Source organism: Hoplias malabaricus, chromosome 18, assembly GCF_029633855.1.
Source record: "Hoplias malabaricus isolate fHopMal1 chromosome 18, fHopMal1.hap1, whole genome shotgun sequence".
Lineage (NCBI taxonomy): Eukaryota > Metazoa > Chordata > Actinopteri > Characiformes > Erythrinidae > Hoplias > Hoplias malabaricus.
Genome location: NC_089817.1, coordinates 9,540,503 through 9,559,611, shown reverse-complemented (window position 1 = coordinate 9,559,611; position 19,109 = coordinate 9,540,503). Strand labels below are relative to the sequence as shown.

The 19,109-nt window shown below is 37.5% G+C and overlaps 1 protein-coding gene across 2 annotated transcripts in view; it reads left to right on the top strand.

Annotated features, from left to right (window-relative positions):
* tln1 (talin 1) overlaps positions 1–19,109 on the top strand; it is a 69,274-nt gene that overhangs the window by 597 nt on the left and 49,568 nt on the right. The gene's annotated exons all lie outside the window — the stretch shown is intronic.

Here is a 19,109-nt window from a genome sequence, read left to right as displayed (position 1 = left end):
TCCCGGCCTGCTGTGACTGTAACGGTCAACTTTCTGTCTGACGTCACGGACCTAACCTTAATGTAGAGTGGGACTCGGGTCACCTTCCCTCTCAGACCTCCAGCCCTCATTCACATCTGCACCTCATAGGCCTCCGTATGCTCATAGTTTGCTTACATTTCTTTATCTTGGATAAAGTGCATACTTTTGTTAAAGACTCCCTTTCAGTGAAAGTCAGTTTTCTTAAACATTTTTATTGTTAGCATGTATATGTGTTATTTTTGTACTCAAGGAAATCTAGCACAGGCAAAATATCAGTCAATTCAATGGCTGAGCATTTCTACTCAAAAACAGAAGCGTAAAAGAAGTCTGAAACAGGCATATTCAGACAGCTAGGGTTTTTTGCATTATAACCATAAGAAACCAATCCTGTCAACTTGTTGGGCAGGGCTTTAAATTTATTTAACACACATAATGAATGAACACAAAACAATGTAGAATTACATCTAAGCCACTTTTAAAGCATTCGAGTATTTTTTTTATATATGCGTATGGATATTTGGAAATAACTTGTAAATCTTGTTTAAGAAATATTTGAAGGGTTTATTCCATGACAAGTGAGGGACATAATTATTTAAAGTGACAATAAAATGCAGTCTATGCAGTAAATATTCATGCACAACCAACCTATATTTTAGTAATCAATTTCTTTTCTTATAATGCTAGAAAAATGAGATTATACAATACACTACATAATGCGTATGGCTCCTTTATATATGCACAGTGTCCAAACGTATCTAGACTCTCCCTTTAATTAGTGAATTATAGCTTCTTAAAGGTTCATTTCAAACACAGGTTTCAAAAGGCTCCACTACCATTAAAGTTTGAAGTTGGTGATCAGCCCCACAAAGTGTGTAAGGTAACTATTCCCATTGCTAAACTTTGGCTAGGTGTATATAAATGTCTCATGCTTCCTGGTTGCTGTAGAAGTCAAACTGCTTTCTGTTGAGTGATGGTGCCAGTAGCTATGTGATGATTTGGTGAGCCGTAACTCATCATCCAACACCAGTAATGAACTCATTAAACTCTTGTGGCTGAAAAATCCTCACAACAGTGTTTCAACATCTAGAGCAAATATTTCCCAAACCTTTAGCATATCATGTTCAGTTCGCATTGGGTGTGATACTTGCTTTTAGATATGAGTGGATTAGACGTCTCAGTACACACACAAATATGTACTTGCACCAATATGTCACATACATAATGTAGCGGTAGTTTTGAGTCCATTTAATGTTAATAATTGCTGCCACATCTTCCTGCATGTCTTCTTGTGTGGCTGCACAAGGGCTGTCAAATAGTTGATGTTTGATTGAAGATGTAGCCTCTGGAGGAATCTGCTCAGAAGAATCTCTTACATGATAAATGATGAAATCTGCTTAAGTTTTTTTTTTTCTTTTTTTTTAAAATGGGCAAACAAAAATTCAAATTAACACAGGTTCCTGCTAAATTCAGAGTTAGTCAGTCCGTCAAGACATGGTTGTGTCTGGTATTTGCCCCTCCTTAATTTGATAGTCTTGAAATATTAGACTCCTAGTTTTGTTAAAAACACTAATCTTGTACCTATTTTAAGAAACATGAAATACCTTTAGGTGTTTAATTCTGTTTGTGGTAAAGAAATATATTGTTCAAGTAGGCTTTTTGTTGAATGATTTGTTTATAGTCTCTTGATTTAATGTTTAAAGTTTTTTCCATTTTGTGTGTTTTTTAAACGTTGTATTCTAAGATTAGTTTGGCGGCTGTTCTGATTCTCTTCTCTCCCTTGAATGTATTTAAGTATATTTTATTAAGCTCTTATTTATTGTACATATACACTGTTCTTGTTGATGGCTGTTGTATTTGTAGTACAAAATTTGCTTTGTACATTTGACCCTGTTTATTTAGCTAGCTTTTTATTTTTAATATGATATACAGTATATATCTCTAACTGGCATCAGAGATGGTATGTAGTAGGCTCACTAGTAGTATGGTCTAATTAGAAGAGTAAACATTGAGTCTGCTCCAACAGAGCTGTCACTCATCATATATCTAGTTGTCAAGGTTAGTGGGTATTGTCACTGAGAAATTGCTTGGTGCACTTGCAATTAATTATATGCAGTAGAACCTATTGCAGAGAGCGAATACTTGTTTTAGCGTTGTCATTCTGTCTTGATAAATTGAATGAGACTTAGACCAGTTCAGCCCAAGGCGTTTACTGGCTTCTTCCTTCCCTTATTTTAGATGGGTGAAAGAGCATTCAGTTCAATTACGTCATGCAGTGCAACTCGCTTTTAGGTTTATGTAAGTTGAACTTGTCTTCCAAGGGCCAGCTCGGTTAAATAAGCTGCAGGGTGTAAGTTGGGAAGCTGAAGTCAAGACTTGCTAAGGTGTTATTATTTGAATAGTGTGCTTAATTATTTGAAGATGGAGAAAGTGCATGAAATTGTGCCCTATACAATTATTTGAGTGTGACAACACACACATTACACATGTAATTTACTCAAACATTTTATAATTAAATGTAATTATACAGCAAAAGTAAGTGATATTGAGGATAGTTTTTGTCTCCTCTTTTAAAAATATTATGGAGCGTTTTTAATAGATCATTAGAAAAAAATAGGAATAGTTAAATCTATATTAGTTTCTTAGGGCCACACCCCTGCTAGTGATAGATGTTTATTAGTAAAAATACTCTGTTGCTGTTGAGAGCTTTTGTAATTGTAGCACAAAATTTACTGGTGGTGTGCAGTGATCATTTGGAGTAAATAATGAGCACTCAAGGCCTCAGTCAATACTGCAGACTAATCAGTAAGGCTGGAGGGAAGCAGGGATTTAGAGTGGATTGATGAGTATATTGACTGTGGCCTGGTTAACAGCAGTCAATTTATGTGAACTTGATCCTCTTATACCATGCAGCACGTTTGGCCTCTGTCACACTTTGATAAAGAAGCTTTAACAATAGTTTAAGATAACCTTTTGATGTGAAGTGAGTCACTCCTTTCTATGAAACGTTTTTTAGTGTCTCTCTAAGGCTGTTAATGCTGCTTGTTTGTATCCATTTCCTGTTATTGCCCTCTAGAGATACTACTTACATTGGAGACCTTGTTTTCCTCCTGCTTCCTAAGGTCCCAACAAACTGAGACACATGCACACTCAGACATTCATCAGTTAACGAGCCTAAGGCTCACATGATTTAGCCATGAAGGTACACGGACTGCCTCATGTTTATTGTATGCAGTTTATGATGACTATTGAATTGTAGCAGTTTTGTTAAATATTTGCTGGCTGTGCATACCCATCAGGTTAATCAAAATGGAAAAATATAACATCTGCTTTTCAAAAAAAAAAAAAAAATCTGCTTTTCACTTGAGTATCCAATCCACTCATCAACAAGTTTTTTAGACTGTGGGAGGCAACTGAAGCATCTGGAGGAAACCCATGTGCACACAAGGAGAATACATCAAACAGCTCACAGACTTTTCAGAAGTTTGTCTTGTAAGACACCTCAGAACAACGAAATGGATCTAAACGGAGTGAACGATCTTGCTGCAGCCTGTGCCTAGGCAAGTCCAATCGGGCAAGCAGTGTCTGCCCCCCACCCACTTCTGCCTGCAACAAGGTTGCTATTGATGGTACACTGTGTGGTATTGTAGCGGGATAGTTAGGAATGAAGGCTCTCTTTGTCTGGTTGAGAGTGGCTCTATAAGAGAATCCAGCTTGGACAAGAGAAGAGAGGTGTAACTCAGGAAGACCTGTTCCCTTACCATGGCCCTCATTAAAAGCCTCCTACCAGCCACTCCAGATTACTTCACTAGCGAGCAATGGAGTTAGTCTCTGCGTGTGCACAGACAATGCAGTCACACGCAGCCTATTTACATTAAAGGTTTTATTTGAAGCCTGATTTTGATTAATGCCAATATACTTTTTTTCACTATATGAAAAAAAACAAAAACAGGAACCAGTCCTCTGAAATGTATGCAATTTTTTATTCACAACATGCTCAGATATTTACATCAAGGAAACAATATTTTGTTGAATGATAACAACTGATAATAGAATTGCTGCACGTAAATTCCAGCTACATCTGCTTGTTCATCTCTGCAGTAAATTTCACAAATTTGCGGAACACACACTTTACCCCAACTTGACAACATGGACTACTTCCTGTATATTCTGTTCCATTTTCTCTGTACGCTGTCAAGTTTTAGGCAGCAATCTAGTGAAGCTTTTTACACTCTAAGCATTTAACGACTTCTGCTTGCTTGTGCTATGTTATCAGCTCTGCTTCTTCTCAACAGAGACCCCCTGTTTCAAAGAAAGGTCAGGATGTTTTCCTTAAGAACAGACATACTGGACTTTAAGGAAGCAAAAAAAATTCATTTTTATTCATTTTTATACGCCCCACACATATACAATAACCAGGACACACCATTTTAATATTCCTAGTAATATTCCGAGGGTTATGTTACTCGCATATTTAATATTCTTGACAACTTAAATTCACTGTCTACAATTTTAAAGAATGACTTTCTCACAGTCAAAGCTCTTGTCGGTACTCTTTCAGAAGCAGTGTTGTCGATGAGTGCCCTTTTCACACATGCACTCTGGAGAATTTCTAGAGAAACTCTGGAGTATCGGCTCCGGAGATGTCCCGGAACCGTCGTTCACAAATGCAGCTCACAGCGGGAGATTTTCAGCCTCAGGCGCGTTCTAGCAGCGGGAGATGGAACCCGTGATTTAGGTGTAGTGCACAGCGCTTGTACAGCATATGCAGGAGAAACTCTGGAACATTTCCCATGCCGTTCTCACATGCGCTGACTCTGATTTTACCCGGAACATTTATTAGGGCCTGAGGAGGATAAAGTCCAGGTAAAGTCTGGAAAGAATTTTGCGGGTGTTCACACGTACAGCTCCTCCGGGTAATCACAGGAACATCTCAGGATTACCGATCATGTGTGAAAGGGGCATTTGATTGTTTCCCATTTACAGGGCTTAGCATAAAGATCTTATGTCCATAAGACAAACAAACCAGGGAGCTCAACCAGTGGTGAATTCTCTCTGAAAATATTTTTGGATTTAAATCATAGCACTTTTTTTTTTAAATAATACAATGGACTGTGTTTATAAGTAAAATATGTTCACAGTGACTTCTTTATGGTAATTACAGTTAAACAGTTGTAACAAGTTTTAGGGACACAATGAGTAGCACTGGATTTATGCCTGGAGCGTACAGCAAGTGGCCCGTGCTCTCTCCCCTTTAGGAGATTTTGACTTGTGGTTTGTTTCAAGGTGCCACTGTCCATTGCCAGAGTTTGGAGCCAGCCATATTTGGTCAAAGCATCATGTACTGTTAGTTGAACAGTGAGAGAAAATCTTTCAGTCTGGCCAGTTGGATTCTCTGAGCCTCTAATAGGTCATAGTTTATTGTAACCATCAAGCCTGGTTTCTGTGATAAATGATTTCAGCATAACATTTAAATGTTAACTGTAATTTTGAGATCTGTACTCATAAGTGATTAAACAAATGGGACTCTACAATTGTATGTTTATTTTAGAAATGTTTATGTATTTCTGACATTGTTTTACATATTGAATTAAATAAAAAATACATTTTTCCCTTTTATTTTTTAAAATTAAATATTTTTTATTTTATTTGTGTCAGACTGCAAGCCTAGATGAGCGTTTGGGACTGACATGGATATATTGTTGAAACACACATGTGGAGGAGTGTAATATCAATTAAGTGTATTTCCATTACATAAACTAATAAGGAATACATTTTCAGACTAAGTGCAAATACAGTAAATGGATAGTTCCATGTCATTTACAGAACTTTAGTTTTCCAGCGCTGACACAACAGTGTTAATTAGATCAGACACTTATTTGTCTTCTCACAACAGCATGCTTAAAACGTGGACAAAAAAATGACCATTAAAATTCATGTTTGTTTGCTTTTTGTAAAAACTTAACAAGGGTTGTTGTAAATGTTGGTGTTTGTTTGCAAGTCTACTGTTGCTAGCAGCATGAATGCTAAGCATTTGTGCTGCAGTGGTAAATTTTGTCCTGTGTTTTTTTTATTTTATTTTGTAGTATACAGTGGTATGACACGTGTGGTATGTATGACAGACAGACTGTAGGATGAATACAGAATGAACACAGCCCATCTCTAGTATCCATTATTAGCAGTGCATCTGAAAGGTATTTTAAGGCATTGGAGTTGTAGGAAGGGGAAATGAGTCACTTTAAAGTGTGAACATATGATTGCCAAATGTCTGGATCAAAGGTCATTATGAGTCAATAAAGAAAAAAGGAAATCTCTCTTAAGACAAGGGTTGGAGCCTTGAGCAAATGTTGAAATGAACAAGTAATCCACTACATACTGTAATTCCAGTTTCAGTCTGTTCTCATCTAGACATTTGTCTTTGTATTGTTAGCATTAGTAGGAGCAACAGCATGTGGTGACAGTTCAGGGAGACACCCAGCAGTCTCATCTGCTTTTAGCGTTGGTTTACATTATGTGACAAAACTGAGATATACAACACTGTCATGTGGAGCATTTGACTGTGGGTGTATATTTAGCAGTAGATATCTGGGATAGCTGGAGTATTGTGTCATTACTGGAGTTGAAGTGTGTCCTAAGCAAGGCAATATAGCTCAAGGCATGTGTAAATGAAAACACTCCAGTGCTAGCCATCTATGAAATATGTGTTATTTAATCAGCCTAGGATCAAGAAAACATTCCTTATTACTTTAAAAAAGCAGTGTGTCTGTATTTAGTGTACTTCAGTGGTTTCACTCTTCAGATACTTGTTGATTTTAGTCTAAAAAAAGGAGAAACACAGTGTGGCTAGGCTAATGACATATTTTTCTTAGACTTTAGATTCACACTTCTCAGGTTAAAATTAAAGCCTAGTCTCTTTGCTTCCCAATGTGCATAATTCCATAATGCCCAAAATGTCCATTCTGTGTTAATTTTTGTTTATTGAAAGAGGTCAAAAGCGGTGTTCAGTCACATGTTATTAAAACACTTGAAACCTTGTGGAGAGCATCCAAGAGCACTATTAATAACTAAGCCCTGAACAATTACCAGTTGCATTCCACAAAAATAAATAAATAAATCAAAGCCCACGTTTACTCCTACACTATTAGTTTCCGTTTCTGTGGTTGTCATCTTAATGTGGGCCTTTAGCTGGTAAGGCCATGTAGCGTTGGTCTTTAGTGTTGAGTATGTGAAAAGGGGTTTGGAGCAGATGGTATTTAGTTTTGACTGGGGCAACAGCTGCATTTTAAAAACGTGTCTTTGGACATGTAAATGATGGAAGACATGCGGATTAACTTCCTGTCCTATGTGGGAATGCAACTGATGCATTGTGAGGTCTGTATCTCTGGTCATCATGTTTTAATACTGATATGACAATCCAATGGTACTCTTTCATGGAATGATGCCTACACTACTTCTCTCTTTTTGGCGTTGGTTGGTTTTCCACTACAACGACACCCACCCAAAATGTACCCGCTGCAAACACCTCTAATTGGAACCGCTGATTTTGGAAACCACAGCATCAGCTCTGAAAAATTTTAGCATTGTTTTAATCAGTGTATTCATGTGTTTACACTGGTTTTTTTTTTTGGGTTGAACATGGCTTAGCTGCATATAAGTTCAGACAGTAAATCAAGGAAAGACAAAGTCTCACTTGATTATTTCAAAAGCTACCAATCAATGGAAAGTGTGTGCCATTTCAAAAGACCCAGTGTTTATAATGGATTTAGGCTTACCCTAGTATGTTAGTGTTTGGATCTCTTTATAGATATGATTATTTCTCATTTGTTGAAACTCTGTCACATGACTTGTGAATTTCCAGCATCGTCAAGTTCCTTCTCAGCCTGCTTTGTGTATCTCAAAACTAGACGATGTTTCTCATTGATGAAATGCCACAGCTCTCACTCCTCATGTCAATTGCTTAATAAATTCTTTAACTAATTCTGGCCTCAAGTGGTGTTCTGGCCAACACACCAGATTAAAGACAGGACAAACTAAGTATCAGTGTTAACCCTCCTAACTTGGAACCATGGTTGGAACCATGACTGAGCAGGTACTGAAAAAGCAAAATGGAAAAGTACAAAAGCAGAATCAAGTAGAGTAGGCAAAATTAAGTGGAAAAGTGCGACAATAGTCTGCAAAGAGTTGTGGAAATGTGGAAGTCCAGTGAAAGAAAAAGGCCAGCGAATGTATCCCATTAACTAAGAATAGAAATTGCTGAATGTTCTGCACAGTAGATGCTTCCCTTTCTGCTCTTTCATATAACTGAGTTCATTTGCTCTGAAAAAGAATTTGCCATACTTTCATGTACGTGTTAACAGCAGCTTCAATAGGCCTGTAAGTTGCAGAATGAGAACGGCATGACTTGTTTATCAGAAAGCTCTTTGTTCAACAAGGTTGAATTTGCTATTTTTGTTGTCCTGTTAACCTCATAACATGCTGCTTGCTTTTTTTGTTTCCTGCTCATTAATATTTGAAAGAAATTGCTTGCATTATTAGATTTCTCTAAGAGTGCCCAGTCTAACAGGGCAGACACATGCACAAACAGTGACTGACTCTCTTGCCGTCTCTTTTCTTCTCATTTTTCATGGATGAACTCAGCTGATAGACAAAATGGACAGATATGACGTTAATTAGCTTGACACAGATTTTCTAACAGCCCAATTGCAAAAAAAAAATGGACAGCATTTCAGTGTAATTGGATTAATGACTTAGAACCTACCACTACTCAAGATTAAAAATTAACTGAATATTCATACAGTGGCTATACTCGGTGTGGCTTGAAACTGTGTCATTGTTCCTGCTAACCATGGCTTTGTCAGAGTGTTTTTTTTTTTAAATAAGATGGGGCCATGTGTGTCGACTGAGCTCTGCTCACTGAGATGTCTTCTGATTACTGAATGAAATGAATATGAATTACAGTATGTGACTACAGTTTTGGACTTTGGTTTAAAATCTGGTTATCTCGCTGTGGAAGTGCTTGATATGATAGTAGCTTATGGAATAAAAGGAAAATAAAGAAATATATATACTTATATATTGTCAGATTGGATAGATTGATGTTTTACGAACTGTGTGACCAGAAAAATCTGAAATGTTTCATGTTTGACTTGAAAAGATCAATGTCAACTTAATGTACATACAATCTAAATAGCGCAGAAATTAGAATTATTGTATTTTCTCCACTGGGTGTATGCAGTTTACCGTCATCACCTAATGCTAGCAGTGAGGCAAGTGCGGCGAGCTTGTTTTTTGTGCCAGTAATAACTGTGAAAGCATGAAAGCGTGTGGCCTTGTTAAACTTCTCCTAATCATTAACAGCTGAGATCTGTTTGGTACTAATGATCTTTTGTGCTGAAGGTTAGTGGCGCTATAGTTTTTCCAAGTTGAGCACAAATTGGGATGCATGTTCCATTTACACCTTGTTGGGGGTTTTTTTATTTTTCCCCTTTTTTTCAACCTTACTGACAGCTTTGACAGATCAAAAAGATAAGGTTACTTTGGTGCCAACAAAATGTTCTAAAATCAGCTCCCTGTTCACATTCCTCTGTCCTTTGGGGAGTCAACAAAATAAGTGTGTTCCTTTTGCTCAGTCTGTGACAGGGAATGCTCCCTCCCTACTCCCTCCTCTTTCACTCTCAGCCTAGAGTCCACTGAGAATCACTTCGGAATTCCAGAGGAATGTGGCGTGGAATTGAGCCATAAAGCCGCTTGGGAGGAGCAGCCGTGATGTCTTCTGATTTTGTGTTCCTGCCCTGGATCCAACATGGCTGTCTGGATATCAGACCTTCTTTGACATGCACACATTCATTTGAGTTTACTTAACATTACTGAGGTAGTATGGTGGGCAATATGATTACATGCTTTTATTGGTGTGATTACTTGCATTTCAGTACATTTCTTGAGTAATATTACAATAGGCACAATACAATTGGCATCCTGGGAAAAGCTGCAGGTATCATAAGCCCAACTTGTTTTCAGGCAAATCAAGGCATATAAACAAGTGTTTAAAAACTTTGCAGTATCATGTTCAGTATTGTACGTCAATACTGTATCAGTATTAACGTCCTTTTGTATGGATATTTTAGTTCTGAGGTCAGAAGAGGTGTCGGTAGAATGGTACCATTCTATATCTGAGTGTCTCCAATCATAGCCCCAGACAAACCTTTATGTGAGAGAGTAAGACTAGGTTAAACAGCATAAAATGAGCCTATAAGAAATTAAGAGAAATAAAATGAAAGGTAAGGTGAGAACCAGAGCTTCTGTTTACGTGTCTCTTTGCTGTGCATTAGTGGTGAGGTGAACAGTCACTCCTTTTCATTTAAAGGAATATGCACTGAAACCACACGTTCAGAATTGGCTGAGTATAGTGCTGTGGTACCTGATTCTTGTGTTTATTGTGATCAAATCATTCATAAAGACACCAAGCAGCTGTATTAACTTGTGGAAAAGGAAGGTAACATTTCACCTTTTAAAATATGAAAATACTGATTGGGGAGGCAAAATTATTCATATATTCATTTAGTTAGGAAGTAACATGTTAAAAACCAAGTGACATTTATTTTAAAGACTATGTTTCTTATAGGTGTCATTTGGTAGATATCTCACAGAATTTTAGATTTTCATCCAGAATGCTTTTGTACAAGTTAAGAATCCTGTCAAGATTCTTGCCCCTGAATTCAGCTTCACATTAGGCAGTTTCTTGTTTGAAATTTCCAGTGTCACCTTAAATTTTGTAGCATCGTTAAGCACCAAAATATAATCTCCTCTCTAATTTAAGGTGGCAGTGAAAATTTACTTCACCAAGACATCAGTATGCTACTAACATTAGCTTTATAGCAATATAGCTTTAAAGGTATTTCTTTAAAAATGAGCACAATTTAACAGCCTAGGGACTGTCCGTGCCAGTTGATGCTAGAAAGTGAGTGTGTTCTTTCTTAGTGAGTGCAGTAAGATTAGAGCTGCAGGATTTGCTCTGCAGATTACTCTCCAACAGATGTTCTAGAGCTATTGCTTACATTCCCCCATGTTTAAGCCTTCAGTTTGTTGAGAGTCCTGCCAGCAGAAGACATGGAAGAGGGTTTTGTTTTTCTTTGTTTTTTTTTTTTTTTCATTTTTTTTTCTCTTCCCCTTTTCTTTTCTTAGACTTCACATGGTTGTGCTGGAATTCACAGTTTGTTGGCACTGTTGCTGAGTCAGTGCAAAGAGCATGTATCTAGGGCCCCAACCCTTAAAATTCTGGTTATCTGTGAATATGTCATGACAGTGATGTTTATCAAGACAGACACCATGGTATTACCAATTCTTATTTTGGCATACTTCCTGGCATACTTCCTGCTTTTCAGTCCAGTTTCGCTCTGCAGCAGTTGGAGTAGTTAGTGGATTAATAATTTTGACGTGCTTAGTAACTTCTGCCAAGTTCTGAAGATACAGCTGGCATTAGGTTGAATGTGTATTTCACTATTGCATGTAATCTGAATTTCTCCAAAATTGGGTCCGTGTATAGACAATAAGTCATATGTCACACCAAAGAATGAGGGCACTTCCCATATTTAGATGTGCACAATTTCTACAACTAGGACACACAAAGGCATCAAAATAGTACTAAGACACAAGACTTGTGTTGTGTAAATACATGCTGATTCACTTGGATTTAGACTTCTTTATTGTCATTGTACTCTCAACGTACAACGTAACTGCTTTTGCATTTAACCCATCCACGGTGATGAACACAAATGCACCCTAGTGAACTAGGGGCAGGTTGCACGCATACCAGCAGGCTGCCACCTTGGTGCTGAATGAGTAGTTGGCTTTAGGTGCTTTGCTCAAAAGCACCTCACCCTTGGACTTCTCCACCCCCAGTTTCCTGATAGTGCCAAGTCTTCTTTACTAATATTTAGGCCTTGAGTAATGTTTTTTCCTGGTTCTGGACTGGGGCCCTTTCACATGTTAGGCAAACATGATAACTACTACACTACAGAAACCAGTTGTTTACTTTTTGATTGTGGTTTAATTTTGATATTGCTATATAGGGTTTGCTTCCTTGTAAGTCCTCTGCCACACAGAGATATGTGACATTTTTGATTTCATATATCATACTGTTACTGTTAATTCTGTTCTGCAGTAGACAGATATATGTGAAGGTGGTTAGATAGAGCTTTTGACAGACAAGATGCTTCAGCTTTTGATACAACACAGGAAACACATTATATTTGCTAAACCATTGTCCTTCAAACTGAATACTGGGGAAGTGACTCAGCAGGGTTATTTCTGTTGCTTAATTTTTTTTTTTTTTTTATGAGCCTGTGTGTGGTACAAGCTTTATATTGTTAAATACTTTTTGATTAATATGTAAATTTGTGTCGCAGTCACACAGCTCCAGGGATCTGGAGGTTGTGGGTTCGAGTCCCGCTCCGGGTGACTGTCTGTGAGGAGTTTAGTGTGTTCTCCCCGTGGCCGCGTGGGTTTACTCCGGGGTGCTCCGGTTTCCTCCCAAAGTCCAGAAACACACGTTGGTAGGTGGATTGACAACTCAAAAGTGTCTGTAGGTGTGAGTGTGCTGCCCCCTCCAGGGTGTGATCCCACCTTGCGCTCAATGATTCCGGGTAGGCTCCGGACTCACTGCGACCCTGAGCTGGATAAGCTGTTACAGATGAATGAATGAATGCTAATTTGTGTCATTAAAACGGGACATGGAACGTTTTTAAAAGTTTTACTTCAAGACTTTAGTGGTGCTACACTTAATTAACCCTTGTGTGTGTGTGTGTGTGTTAAAATGAATACTGTCGTTGGTGGGGGTTTTTTTTTTGGTTTTTTTTTGCAGGCATGATACCTGTCTGCTGTTCCAAACATTGTCAACCAGCCTCAACTAAATGTGGTATTTATGTAGGAATTCTGTTCATGTAGCGTGTTTGGAAGTTTTGTTCACAAGTATGATTAGTGCCTTGCCCAGGAGTTGTTCACAAACATGATTAGTGCCTTGCCCAGGTTTGCAATTAAATAAATTAATTCCTGGATTTTATTAAGTGATAAATGATATTTTACTGCTATTGGGTGGATGTTAATTAAACTTTGCCAGACATCAGAATATATGTTTGTGGCCCCTAAAGTGACTTTTGTTAACAAACTGCTGGGATTGTTCCCCTGAATGCAATTTGACTGTTTGTCTTGTCAAGCACACAAATTCCAGAAAGCTCTTTTGATTTTAAATTAGAACTATATCACACAATAGATTTCGTATGAAGTAAATGTGGGCCATTTAGTGGTTAGAGCCCTTCACTCTGGTTGTTCAGTGCAGTGTGAAACTTTTGCTATGGTTGACTTTACAGTTGAGTGCTGTTTGTTAAAAGTTGGATATAAGGATTTTTAAAGCAAGAGGCATAGCCTGAATATGACTTTGAAATAGACACACTTTGGATCATTGATTTTCAAAGAAAGTACTTTACCTGCATTAATTTGTCACCATGCGACATGCCACCAAATGTACCAATTAGTTCTGCTCACATTTCATGAATAAGACCCAGAGAGTCCAAAGTGGAGGATGGGCTACTTCTGCTTGGGTTCTGACTCTCAGCTTGGTCTAGCTAAATATGATCTTTGGGCCTTCTCTTAGAATGCTGTTTGTCTGACAGTTCCTCTTGCTGTGCTCTGTGACACTTGGTAAGCTTTCAGTCATGGTTCACCTCATATACATTTAGGCAGCCGCTGGAGTTTTGGCCTTGATACCTGCTTTGACAGGAACTGGGGTGGAACCACTTCTGCAGTGAGTGCTAAATTAAGATCTGATTCCAGCCTTGTTTATGATAGTCACAACCTCCGATCCAGGGCCAACGTTTATTCTCAGAAATTAATACGGGCCTTGGTTTTTTAAATCTGCTTGTGCTTGTGTTTAGGATGCCTAAGAAGGCAGTGTTATTATAGTTTATTGGATTTGTGATTGTGTGTTCAAGTAGTGAGTGGCAGACATCCTTGAAAGCAGTTTCTACAGAGGGCGGGAGAAAAAAGTTGCATATTTGATCAGCAGCTCATTCATTTTATGGTTTTGGAAGAAATGGTTGAAGTGATTCATTTTCCAAGCTGAGTCATGTGCAGAAGTTTATTCTGCAAAGGTTTTTTCATCAGTAATTTGTTTGGTGGTTTGAATGCAGTCTTGTTTAATTTTGATAATAGGTTTAAAGTACTTCTGCCTTTTGCTATTGATGTTTATTGTGATCATTGCTCAGCATTTATTTGATATCAATTCTGTAATATTTTATTAATAATCCAATATGCCGGTTGTCATTGATGCAGGTGGCACTTACTTATTCCCCTAGTAGTCATCAGCTTTCATGATTCATTAGGCAGCACACTAGTTTGTAACCATGCTGTTACTTATTATTATTATTATTATTATTAATAACGAAGCCTGTAATTGGAGCAAATCATATATTACAAATGAATGGTGACCTTCTCAGAGAATAGCAATGATGAAAGATCCAGACACCAGATCATGGCACATATATATTCTCCCACGCACTCTGTCTCTCTCGTGTGTGTGCGCGCATCTGTGCGTGTGTGACCCAAGGATGAACCCTTGTGTATTAAATGCCTGTGCTTCCTGACCAGAGCCTTCCTCTCAAAAGATTTTAAGCAGTGCTGAATTTAGCGACTGGTTTGACAGGAGAACCAGCTGCAAAACTGTAAATGACTCAAACTGGACATTGACAAAAATTATTAGACTGACAACCAAGTGCAAAGATATGCAATTATTAACATGTATGCATTAACAACATGAACCAGATCATCAGTAAATCAGATTTTAGAGACAATTTGTAAGCTATGGTTTAAAAAATCGTACAGATCATAATTACTTAAGCGGACCCATATTTTTCCCAGTTGTTTTCATAAGCCTATGTTTACTAATCAACAAACCCAATGTGAATTGATTGTGGTTTCATGCTTCTTACTACTTATGCTGTTGGCAAAGAAGTAAGGAGGGTAAAACGGGTTGTCTGTAATCCAGTTCAGGGTCGTAATGGGTCCAAAGCCTACCCAGAATGAATCGGAGGAAGGCAGGAACATAAGTTATGTGGGGCCAGCCACAGGTTACCGTTGTTCAGACCACATGCTTTTACTGTCAGTCATTTTTGAAATAGTAAAATAAGGTCACAGAATGGTCAAATTGTCGAATACATGCTCTTTTAAATGAGGCCAAAATTGTCTTTGATGCAAAGCACTGTATAGTACCGCTTGTGGAGCAGTCCCTAAATGTGAGCTGAATCTTCAGACACCAAAATAAAATTTCTTCACCATTTAAATAGTGCTGACTGTGGTGCAGTTCCTAGCAACAAGTTACGTTATCATCAGTGGTTCCAGTAGTAGCAGTAGCTGTTGTTGGGTCTTGAAGTCATTTGAAAATTCTAAGTAGGCAAAAACACAAGAAACTTGCCATATTGCTTTGTGACACCTTGTGAAAATGGCTTACTCAATTAGCAGCTTACAGTGTGGTCTTTCCTTTCTGGCTGCTCTCCTCATTGGCACCCATGGGAATACATTACTGAGTTAGTACACTTGCTATCATGTTGCTCTGCTGTATTCTCAGTTACTCAGTGATATCACTGAGGAGAAGTTCTCTAAAATAAAACTGTAAACAAGGGCTAGGGGTGTGCGATATGATGATATCAGATTCTGAAGTATAAGAATTTGTCCACGATACACCAGCACAAGGAGATCGTTGAATTGTACTAATGTACATTCAGTCCGCTGCAGTTCTTATAAGTTGTTTATATAATGTGCACATATTACACATCGGTAGATTGGGCAGACTCTCTGGTAATAATGGAATGTAAGTCAATATTCTAAAATGTATAACTACTGAATTAAACACAAACAAATATGTTATGCCATACATCTTTCTCACAAAAAAAACAAAAATGTGGTGCAATGACTCCTGAAGAGCCCACAAGTGATTCACACACAGTATTTCCATCAATCCACTTAATAGTTATCCTCATGTTTGTGTAAAGAGTACTTGCAAAAAGAGGAAAAAATAAAGATCACAATAAAGAACAACAAATACATAATTTAAATATGTTCCCTGTGAATCTCCACAATGGCCATGTAGGGCTCTCAGCTTTAACGACATGTCAATCAAGTCTGTAGACCAATCAGGGGAGATGCTCAGCCAGAAGGTGGGGAACCAACCAAGCTTCAGCACCTAACAGACGTGCACCGCGAAAGACGACGCAGAGAGTTTTATACGGAAATAGCAATCATAATAAATAACAATCAAAACAGTAAAGAAGTTTTCAAAGCTTGGATCCCTTTCACTGTCTGCCCTTTCCCTATTGAGATTCCAAGTTAAATTTAGAAATGTGTCTTAAATGTTTTGTTGTTTTGATCATATTTTGAAAACTGAAGATTCATTTTAATATCTTTAAAAATTCTGAAGGCTTTTCAGTAATATTCATAAAATTGCGGAAAATGGAAAACATACCTGTAGTGTTAAGAGGTTAAATACCAGCAAAAAAATAAATAAATTGTGATAATGTATTTTTGCAATATTGACCTTAACAAGGGCCCGATATTGCAGCATAGTCTGCAGTAGCAAATCTTCGAATTCACAGCTAAATATTAAAAGGATGGCATGGTCTTAGATATCGCTTGAGTTTGTGATTGAATGTTTAATATTTTGCGTAAATGTGGTATGCTGACCATATTTATTCGTTAATTTTGCATGTGTATAATTTATACAAATGTTAAATTTAGAGATACACCAATTTATGTTCTGATAGGAGAATTTGTAAATATGCAGTTGTGTAAAATCAGGGGGGAAATACCCCTCTTTAATCTACAGCTAATTCAGCTAAACCGTGTCATGGTATTGGACTTTTTCAGAATCTGCAGTCAAAAAAAAAGCAATGCAACTAAAACATTAAATAAGGTCACATGCTAAACTTTATTTAAAAATGAACATCATGGAAAATTGTTTATCATTTCCAGTTAGCCCAGCTTGAAAGCGTAGCCAACCTCATTGTAGTTGATGTGAAATAGACCACTGGAGTCATCCACTGTTCTGTAGTTAGCATCATGTCCATATTAGGAATTCCAGGCTGTCATAGATCAAAAATCCTGTTACGGTCAGTTCTTGTGAACAGTGTAAGCAGCTTTGAATTTATAGCAGCTCCTCCTTGTTGCTTTTTGCAGAGGAAAAACTGTAGTAATTGCTGTTCTGTTGTGAGACTTCCTCTTCTCCCTTACTGTGAGGATAGGGTGGTGTCTAGTTGAGAAAAAAAATAGTCATCGTCTTGTGGGGAATATTTTGACTTGTTCTGCTCAAACTTTAGAAATAATTATCTTAAAATTAATGTTCAAGTCAATATTGTAGTCAGTATTGTTCAATGACAAATAGAATTTGATGGAAAAATGGCGTGCAAGTTCTTAGAGCATTCCTACAAAACACCTTCTCTAAGGAATATTGCTAACAAGTTGGCACAGCCTTCTTTTAACACATTCGGAAATTTTGTTTTAAATTCATACTCCCTCCTTTTACATAAGCTAAACAAACCCTCCCTTCCTTAAGTCGAGCTCGTAATTGCACAGGATGCAGTACTCCCAGCTGTGGGAGAAGTAAGTAAGTGTGTGTGTGTGTGGGTTTTAGTGAGTGTGTTCCCTCTTCGTCTGCAGATAGCTAAAATTCCCTTTTATGGCATTGCAGGGCTTTTCAAACAGGAAATGACATCACACAATGCTGTGGCAGAGCAGGAGCTGCTTTTACTGTGCAGCATTCCACACCACATGAGTCTCCTCTTGTCGGGAACAGAATCCTGACGCTCAAGCAGAAATAGCAAGGACGTTTTTAAAGTCCATATATTGTGTAAAGATGTTATTACATCTATGATTGCAGTAAGTAATATCCACAGAAATATATACTGCTTTCCTCCTGTATGTTTTCTTTGAACTGAGAGAGATATTAGCTAATGGCAACAAAAAAAGATAGATAACTACATATAATAACCTAAAACCCTGACATTAAAGAAATTGGAAATATTTGAACCAAAGCTACATTTGAACAACTTCCTAAACTTTTAAGTGGAGTTATTCTAGCTAATTAAAGTTGCAGGGTGGGTTTCAGTCTGCTCAATGATTGACAGTGGTGTACATAGCAAAGTAAACATCTCTACACAAGAAGGCAGTATGCCTTTTTGTCTGACAGAAATCAGACTTTGTATCTGTGGGAGATATCATGTTGCAAGGATATCATAGGTCAAGTTGCATTTAAACATGCGTGATGACAGTAACGATGATGAGTGTTAATGGCTAATACAAGTATGAACCTGCTCATTTTCATTTGCTACGTAAATATTTTAGGACCTCCTCCTTTTGTAGTTTGCAATATTCATGAATTTTATTAAATCTATAAATAAAAATATTACAAAGTGAACACTAACATTGCTATGCATTTAGTTAACAGCATAAGGTGTGTACATGTTCATTTAATAAAAAACAGACCTTATAATATGTAAAAACATAATTTCTAAATTGGTAATTTTTTTATTCATATTCAGTTATAAATATACTTAAAGCACCTTAGCACACTGCTCAGTTACTTTATGCAGTTGTTCTGACTTCTAATCTTCTCTAATACTCATTTACCGTACTGAGCAGAGTATCTGAATCGGTTTGCATACATGTATCAAGGTGCTGACTTCAGTGGTATGAATCATATGTGGTGAAGTCTTTAAATGCTCCACAGCACTGCTATCAGTTCCTCACTGCTATTAATATTGACTCTTTTAAGCTGCCAAGTCTCGAATGTGGATCTTCATCCATTATCTATAATTTAAGTCTGCACCAGTATAGATGTGTATGACAGTGTTTCTTAAACTGGGGGGCACAACCCCTCAGTGGATTGCTAAAAAAATTGAGGAGCCATGAGATTTTGCATTGTAGCATGGTTAAACAAAGCCTGAACAAAGTGTTACTTTGCTATAAGATCACTTACCCTAGTTAGAATTTGCAGCCTCAAGCACACTCATATATGCAGCCTGCTGCAATTTGTGGTTAAAAGTGCACAA